We start from the raw sequence: 9,414 nt of genomic DNA, 5'->3' as shown, positions 1-9,414 counted from the left end.
TCATAAAGTGTCACGGCTGCAGATTCAACCCCGTCACAACAGGGGGTGCACTCTTGCAAACCACATGAAACTACCAAACATTGCGAACTCATCATCTATATTTATTATGTTTTTTTGTTCACTTACCTTGAACTGATTTCTTCCTTGCCGACCATTTGATCTTGACCTCGACTGCTCGTTCCGAGTGCTTTTGCTCATGCTCTCAGTTCATGGCTACTCACCTCCCGCATTCCAAGCATCTCTGATATAATGTCACAGATGGTAGTTGAACCTAGATGTCCTGCATCAGCGTTTTGACAGCAGTCCTTAGCTTGCAGATGTATGATGGACCTGTGGTCACATCACACCAACCACCTTTCATCCACCCATAAAATCATAGCAGAGGAACTGTTTATGATAGTACCAAATACAGGAGGTTAATGTTTACTGTTTTCCCCATTCATTTTGGGATAATTTCCTCATCCCACGATAATCGGTAGTCTGTTGCTTGTTGAAGGAGGATATAGACCACAGTTTTGAATGATTTACACATCAAAGCTTCATGTTGTGCTCAGTTCATAACACTGAGTACTGCAGACTGCAGAAAAGATCGGTATGACATTTAGCAATAAAGGCCAAATCTATACTGTTGTATTTACTTCTTAGCTAGATTATTATGTAATTGGCATTTGTGTATTTTCTGAAATAATTGTATTTGTCAGTTTTAACTTGAGTGCAAAAATATGGGCAGTAGGACCTGTCAAAGCCCAGAGACATATTGTTTGTGTTTTGGGGAAAAATTAATTTTCTTGTAGTTGTTATATGTATACTGCATCTGCAAGGTCTTTCCCAGATTTAAATTGTAAGCCATACTTCTGTCATGGAAACGAGATCAATTAGTCTTGGAAGTGATGGTATGGCCTGCCCAGAGCTCTGGTCTCAACATCATTGAGTCTGTCTGGAATTACATGAAGAGACAGGATCTGAGGAAGCCAACAGGCATAGAAGATCTATAGGTAGTTCTCCAAGATATTTAGAATGACCTACAAGCAGAGTTCTTTCCAAATGTCAGGTGAGCGAGTCAGGTGACTGCGAGGAAGAGCGAGGATTGGTTAGGACAGGAGATAAACAGGAAGTCCTGGCGCCTGCTCCTCGCTCAGACATCGTGTTTCATTCATGGTCCATGAGCTCTCACCTGTTTCCCGATCCCGTATCCAGTCCTCTCCATCTCCGGTACCGTGAGTTCCTCCTTCTCTTCAGCTCGCGAGCTACTGTTATTGGCCGGTTTATCGTAACGCCGTTTCCCCGGTGGGATTCCGCTTTTAGCGCTCGGGCGTTACAACAACAATCGCGTGTGTCTTCCAACCTCCCGCGGTTCTCTCCGCGTTTGGGTCAATCCCGCACGCTACAAGGGCGTATCCAATCTCTCACGATTGTCTGTGTGGTTACACGCCTGTCCGGATGTCTGAGCCCGTAGTCGACCCAGCGGAGTTTGAGCGCGTGAATGCAGAAGTCACCTATTTTCGTGGTATGATTGATGCACAAGCCACCACCATTAATACTCTCAAGGACTCCGTTTTGCAACTCTTCACCTCCATGACAGTGTTACAGCGCCAGCTCTCCGGCGCCACCGCCGGTCCTCGTATCGCTCTGCCAGATAAATGGAACGGGGTGGACGGCCGCCCGGACGGGTTATTAGCCACCTTGGATATGATTTTTCCCATTATGAGACGTCTCGCGCCAAGGTGGCCCTCTTAACATCCCTCCTGTCCGGGCGTGCACAGGAGTGGGCGGCAGCCCTATACAACGCCAAATCACCCATCTGCAACGATTATTTTCTCTTCTCCGAGGAACTCCGGAAGACTTTCGTCCCAGCCAGCGGCGAGAGGTCTCCGGATTCCCAGCTTCTCCATCTGCGTCAGGGGTCTTTCTCCGTCTGCCACTATGCTTCAGAGTTCCGAACCCTCTCAGCCAAACTCTCTTGGGGAGACGACGCTCTTCGCGCTCTCTTCATAGAGGGCCTGGCTGATCACATACGAGACGAGATGACTGGCAAGGAAGCTCCTCAAACCCTCGATGCGGCGGTGGATCTGGCTCTCCGTATAGATCAGCGGATTCTGACACGGCCTCCACCTGCTCAACGTTGGTCCCCACAACCTTCCACTCATATGCCGTCTCCGCCTCGTTTTTCATTTCCCGGCGCGGCCGAGGAACCCATGCAGCTTGGACGACTGCCGCAGGGGGAACGAGACCGCCGCTGGAGAGAGGGCCTCTGCGCATACTGCGGCTCTTCGGAACATCGCCCTCCCCAGTGCCCTCTCCATCCGGGAAACGGCGCAGCCAGGTAGGTGTCGGAGGAGCACTGCCTGGCACGTCCACTCATGTCGTTAGTTCTCGTTTCTCGCTCAGGGTAACTTTCCAGCTGGGACACAAGCGGGTCGAGTTGGAGGCTCTCCTGGACTCAGGAGCAGCCGACAACTTTATCGACCAAGGGTTAGCCTCCCAGCTGGGAATATCCCTGGAGGCAGTCAGCCGTTTCATTCCCGTCACCTCTGTCGATGGACACCCTCTCCAACCTTATCTAGTCCAGTCTCAGACCCAGCTAGTTCTGATGTCCATCGGCCTCCACTCTGAACACATCCACTTCCTGGTCATCTCGGCACCTTCATCACCTCTCATCCTGGGTTATCCATGGCTCCAGCTCCACGATCCACACGTCCTCTGGTCTGAAAACCGCATCCTGGACTGGGGTCCTGCCTGCCGCCAGCGCAGTCTGCTTCCCAGGACAAGCACGTGCTCCAGAGAGTCCCCAGCCCCCCCGCCCGCCGACATCGAATCAATCCCTGCATCTTATCGTGACCTCGCTGAGGTCTTCAGCAAACAGCGAGCCTCCACCCTGCCTCCGCACTGTCCTTATGACGTCGCCATCGACCTCTTACCTGGGGCAGTGCTGCCTCGAGGTCGGCTGTTCTCTCTGTCCCCTGCAGAGAACAGGGCGATGGAGGATTACATCGCGGAGGCCCTCCAACAGGGCTTCATCCGGCCCTCCACCTCCCCTGCGGCCCCAGGTTTTTTCTTTCGTTAAGAAGAAGGAGGGGGGCCTCCGCCCCTGCATTGACTACCAGGGGCTGAACAAGGCCACAGTCAAGAACCGGCACCCGCTTCCTCTCCTCTCCACGGCATTGGATTCCCTCTCCCGGGCCTCCATCTTCACCAAGCTGGATCTGCGCAGCGCCTACAACCTTGTGCGCGTCCGGGAGGGGGATGAGTGGAAGACCGCCTTCATTACTCCGACAGGACACTAGGAGTACCTAGTGATGCCGTTCGGGTTGTGCAATGCGCCCGCCGTGTTCCAGCATTTCATCAACGACGTCCTCCGGGACATGCTCCCAGAATGAACAGGATCATGTCCTTCATGTGAGAGCCGTCTTGAAACGTCTGCTTGCCCACCAGCTGTACTGGAAACTGGAAAAGTGCGCCTTCCACCAGCGCTCCACCGCGTTTCTGGGTTATACCATCTCTACCCAGGGTGTGGCCATGGATCCCCAGAAGGTCAAAGCTGTGACCAAGTGGCCCCAACCCACTAGTCTTAAGCAGCTGCAAAGCTTCCTGGGGTTTGCCAATTTCTATCGCCGTTTTATCTGGGGTTTCAGTTCAGTTGTAGCACCCCTGACTACTCACTAAACCAGCTCATCAACCCCGGCCGTTTCTTCTTCCTCCAGAGGCACTTCGGGCCACCAAAACTGAACGGATTTTCAAAAGCAAAGGGTGGTCACACCAAATATTGATTTCAAATATATTTCTCTTGTGTTGATTTGCTGCACTTTGTTACTTGATTATCATTGTTTAAGAATTATTATTTTATAGCATTTATTCTGTAACACACAGAAAAACTGTATATATAAAATATATATGTGTGTATATATAATAAATATCTTAACCCTTTTTCCAGAACAATATAGCATTTAGATAAATTATTATTGTTCTTTGTTACATTACAAATATTAATTATTGTGAATTTATTGCAGCGTTCATCTTTTTGTATTTGTGTATATAATTTGGACATTGGCACTTTAAGAAACCCATGTTTAGTCCAGGGGAAGTTTTTCCTTAACAAGATCGGGCTGTTCCACATCCAGACACAGCACATAGTGTACCATTCGTCAGGGCCACTGATGATACTGGGTGGTATAGATTAGAGTGGGGCTGGCCGGCAGAGAATCATTTAGAGAATTACAGTGTTGAGAACCTCTTTGCTACAGTGATTTATGTCCGCAAATTGCTATTTAAATACGTTATTGACTGCCTGTGCTGTAATCATCAGAATTAAAATGGAGGCACACATCTAAACTGGTCATCTGGATGTCTTCACAGTCCTTTCTAATCAATGAATTGTTCTTTAAAAAAAAAACAATTGTCAGAAGTAAACCTAAATATTAAATATATGCAGTACAACACAATTCACAGGTACCATTTCAACAATCTAAAGTTGTTTTACACCGATTACCAAGTTTCTGGTGGTAAATTGTTCAAATTCAAGACAGCAGATTGGTCTCATGATTCAATTTTATTATGATTATCAATTAATCATGAATTAATTTTTTACTTGTACACTTGTGTGGACACTGTGATTTGCTACAAAGCAGAAAAATGGTCTGTATTCAGTCTGCACTCCCCTGACGCCACAAACGGCAGAAAAATATGCAATCAGATTTGTGCCAAAAATTTGAAACAAACTTTCCTAATATCAGACAAAAACACGAAATTGAAATGTGAAAAAAGAGGTTGGAATTTTGACAACATAAGTTTTTGCTTTCATCTAGCTTGTGAGACTTTCCGTTACACTGCTCGTTTTTAAAATTTCATTGCTAGCTTCTCAGTCGCTCAGCCCCGTTTGACGTTTACGTTTATGCCTAAGGATTGAGTTGGACTTCTGGCACAGTTCTCTTGTGGGGGCGGGGCTTCATTGGCCAGCAGGTATTTGAGTGATAACTCTGTTCCCCAGGACTCTAGAGATACGTGGGCTTCAAGAACATGCATAGCAGCATCAGATATTAGCCATCACATCATATTCTGCGTATTTAATCAATACTTACAATTGGTTATTTGTACTGTTGATCATGTGCACAAATCTCATTCCATATATGATCGCAAATGGCTGGTACTCCCTAGTTCTGGGAAACGGAGCGAGCTTTTCTTGATATATGACCTAGGGTGCGCCTCATAGTGGGGGTCAGCGCAATAAAATCTGCGTCTTTTTCGGAAGTCCCGGTAAGATAATGTTGTGTTGTAGATCTCTGGACACTCATCACAGCGCAGCGGTCAAAGTGCCAGATCAATCACTACCGGCACTACTTTTTAACAAGAATTAAGAATTTTTATACCGCCACCAGAAAATCACCTAGCAACGTCATTATGATGGAATTTATTATGTTCTGCACTGCATCAATGCAATATCGTCCACGTCTGCATCGTGATGCATAGATTGTGCGATTTATTTCAACACTCCTAACCAGCACAGGCCATAGATACAGAGCTCAGACATTAAGTTTACATCAACACCAGCTCAACTTGACCCAGCTCAGCTATATAAAGTGAATCTGCTTTCAGACCAAACTTTGCATGGACTGCACTCACCCCACGAATTGTGTTTCACACGCCGCGTTAAAGATATCTTATCAACCTTCCTGAAAGTGGTGTCTCAAGCTTTGAACAGTCATCAACTTCTGATTGCCAGTCAGTCTCCTGCTGGCCAGGTTCTCTTTGTGCTTTTGACAAGTGTCTGGTCTGTATGCCGCAATTAGAAAGACAGTGATTGGATCTGATTGGCCAAGATAAGAGCTGGGCTCCGTCCAGTATGGGCCAGCAATGTCTGTGTAAACAAGATCCTGTGTCTTTCCCCTGTCATTGAAAAAATGTTTCCTTTTGAATATCAGTACCAGTTATGAGAAGCCTATTTGTAACCTACTGAACTGTAAATTCAGAAGACATTCCAGACTATGACTTTAGCTGCTAAATATTGGCTGTCACAGCCCTCGGGTATTAGAACGGTCATCTGCCTCAGGTCAGCACTTCGGGTTACCATCCATCCATATAATACAAGATCCCACGTGTTACATGGACTTTTTTTCATGCATTTTTATAGCTTTGCATATCTTCAGGGCATTTATTCAAATTCTATGTGGTGGTTCACTATTGTGCAACACACCATGCTTTCCTTATCGTCTGAGAAAGACATATCTGATCATGTAACTCTCACTTTGTTCTCCCATTCACCTGGTCCTTCGCCTCAACTCCTGCAAGAATGCTGTTCTCTGCAGGACGGAAATCTGTCTCAGGTTCCATCCTGCCTGAGCATACAAACCTGCACAAGCCAGGTTAAGCCATAGCGTACAATGTGCAGGGAGACTCGAAACTGCAGATGAGTCAAGGGCCTTCCTGCTTCCCACATCTAAAACAACTTGAAACAACTTTTTTTCAATGATTTGTACATTTTTATATTTTGTATTATTTGGTGTCATCACAAACACACAAAGATTGTAAAAAGTCAACAAGAAACACAAATTAAACTCATTCATAGTCACACGTGTGTGTGTGTGTGTGTGTATTTATTAATAATTAAACAATACTACGGTGTACAATTAATTCAAAACTGTTTTAAAAATTTCACCACTAAACCATTTGTGTATGATTACACAAAGCCTTCAGAAAAATAAATTAGCAGTATGATCCTCTGAGGCCTTATAGAACATCAGTTCATTTTAATGACATGGAAATCCCTTGTTCCTGAACTGAGCCCAAGTTCCTTTCAGCACATAAGATGTGGTCAGGTTACAGTTCCTGTTACACAAATCAGATTTCCTTTTCTGCATGTCTCCATTCTGCCTGCTTCCTCTAGTTGCCATACTGTCTGCCATCTATACAGCATATTGTGAAAATTAATGAAGCTCTTGAAAATGTGGTTGACTGATGGTCAGTAGACCAGTATCTCTAACTTTGTTAGGTATAGCCCCATTTATATCAGTTCACCCAGACAAGCACACCATCTTGTTATCAAAGAATCCCAGCTAATGAAATCTGATGTAAATGTGACAAATTGGCTGGGTGATGCATCTTTATAATCAGATCATATATTTGTGCTTGAACAAAGAGAAGAAGAATAAGAAAAAGGAGAAATGGAATTGTCATGGCCACCAGCAGGCCGCCATCAGGTGCCAGAATGACCCGACCCCAGTGAACCAGAAGAAGCCCAGGACCACAATAAAATGGTGACTCACAGACCAAACACTGTGAATTCATACACTGCCTGCCACGTATTTGTAAGCCGTTATTTTCTGATTGACCACGCCTCACACCAACTGCTGTTTCTTCTGACTAAGAGTTTGGATTATCCTTCTGCCATTTGTTTGTTCCTGATTATACCAACCTGATCTTACATCCCTGATTCCAGTGCATTCTCTAACACACCAGCTGTCCCTGAGAAGAACCTAGTTTTTCGACCACGTATTCATCCTGCTGTGTTCCAGTACCAGTTCACTGAGGTCTGTCCTGCTCCTCCTGACCTCCTATGAGTGCCCTGGAGAAGCAGGACTCTGCACCACTCTTCAGCTACACGTGAAACCCAAGACACATACACCGTGAGTCCTCCACGCCAGCCGCTTGTGTGCCCGATACCCATTCCTGATAGGAATATTATTGTGTAAATGAGTGTTGTTATCTGCACATTTTGTTATGAGCACTTCCTGGTCAATTTTTCTGTTTTGATCTTTACTTTTCTTTATAATTCTAATTTATGTTTGATCAATACTTTTTTTCAAGTCTCTTTACATTCACTATAGTACAGAATTTAGGGATATTAGGGACAATAAAGTTGAATCTAATCATATTTGAACCTGACACAGACTGTGTTTGTGTGGTAATACTTTCACTTTTGAACATTTATGGACATTATGGCTCCTGGTTTCAGCTTATGATGCTCCCAAGTGACAATGAATAAAGCATAATGGAAATAATGAACTGGTAGATCACAAAAAAATGACCTAAAGAGTGTATATCTGGAGCAAAAGGGTAGCTATTGTACAAGGGTTACAAGGCAATAAACCTGCATTGTTGCCGAGTCATAAAACCTTAAGGAGAACTGGGAAATTTCATTTGCAGCTGATGAAAGAATGCAAAAAAAGGATGCAAACTACTGAATTTTATTAAGATTATTTTATGAAACATTCCACTCAATGTAGCCAGTCTGAGATCACCACAGCGCATGTATGCTTGTTCATAATATTCTGCCAAGCTGAACTGGCCAAAGAATGTCCCAAATAAAAACATTGGTGCAGCAGTAATGTAAATTTTACTTTAAGATACCGATTCTGCTGCTCAGCCTCACCATAAATAATTATTGTAATGTGCTGAACCCCATTTAAAGTTAATATGTCCTTTTACCCCAAGGTATTCAAGGTGGAGCAAAAAGGCAGGGAATTATATAACCACACTGGGGAAATTCACCACATGAATGGTAGTGTAGCTAAATACAGCAAAACCCAAAAGAACAGAAAAAAAAAAATTTAAGTGCAGTGTTATAGGCAGACATGCATTTTATGCATGCATTTTAGACTTGACTTGGAATAAATTTTTGTGCACAAACATTACCCCTTCTCATCACATTTTTTTCCTGCACATTATATTTTATCTGCACAGTAGGCTTTTATTGTAATTAGACAGTCACATTCTAAATGCTTCAAGATAAAACACACAAGACATTTATACTTGGAGGTGCAGAGGAGCGCTTAACTGTTCTCATTCACCAGGTCTGGCTTGTGTCGAAGTAGGTAAGTACACACTTTACACATACAAGAGTAATCAAAGAGACTGGGTGCACTTGAAACACAACCAAAAACATACCAAGGAAATTAGGTGTTTCATGCAGGGAGGTTTGAGGTGTATGTCTCTAGTGGACAGCCAGACCTGATCACCCTCTGCCGGCACTTTGCAAATGATGAGATTGGAAATTGAGATGGCAAACTGCCTTCCACAAGATAGTGTGTGCTCCTTTCCACTCCCGCTCTGCCCGCCTGAACCATGCACCCACAGGTAAAGGGTTGACGTCCGAACTCACACTGAAAAGGTGTCAACCCTGTGGAGGAATTGCAAAGGAAGTTCTGGGTCTCCACCCAGTCATGCTGGTTGCCATGACAATAGACCCAGAGGAACCTGCCGCTTTCCAGAACCATAGGATCTAGGAACATTGGTTCATTGGACAACCCCAGAGAACCAGGTTTCCTTGACTCTCACTTCCCTGAGTGATCTCATCGAAGGCCAACGTGACTGGGACAACAATCATAGAGGATAGCAGAATGGACTTGGGCTCACAATTGGCCTTGTCTGCAGAAAACTGCTTCAAGAGCGCATCCGCTCTCACATTGTGCTTACCAAGCATGG

General features: G+C 44.8%; 1 long non-coding RNA gene across 1 annotated transcript; it reads right to left on the bottom strand.

Annotated features, from left to right (window-relative positions):
* Nucleotides 1-841: 841 nt before the first annotated feature.
* LOC114766434 (uncharacterized) lies at nt 842-1,186 on the bottom strand. Its single transcript, XR_003742786.1, has 3 exons — nt 1,175-1,186; nt 1,027-1,068; nt 842-937 (listed from the first exon to the last, which is right to left on the bottom strand). It is a non-coding gene; the product is annotated as an uncharacterized LOC114766434 (long non-coding RNA).
* Nucleotides 1,187-9,414: the final 8,228 nt, after the last annotated feature.

This window comes from Denticeps clupeoides, chromosome 16, assembly GCF_900700375.1.
Source record: "Denticeps clupeoides chromosome 16, fDenClu1.1, whole genome shotgun sequence".
Classification (NCBI taxonomy): Eukaryota; Metazoa; Chordata; class Actinopteri; order Clupeiformes; family Denticipitidae; genus Denticeps; species Denticeps clupeoides.
This window is presented reverse-complemented; position numbering and strand designations above follow the sequence as displayed.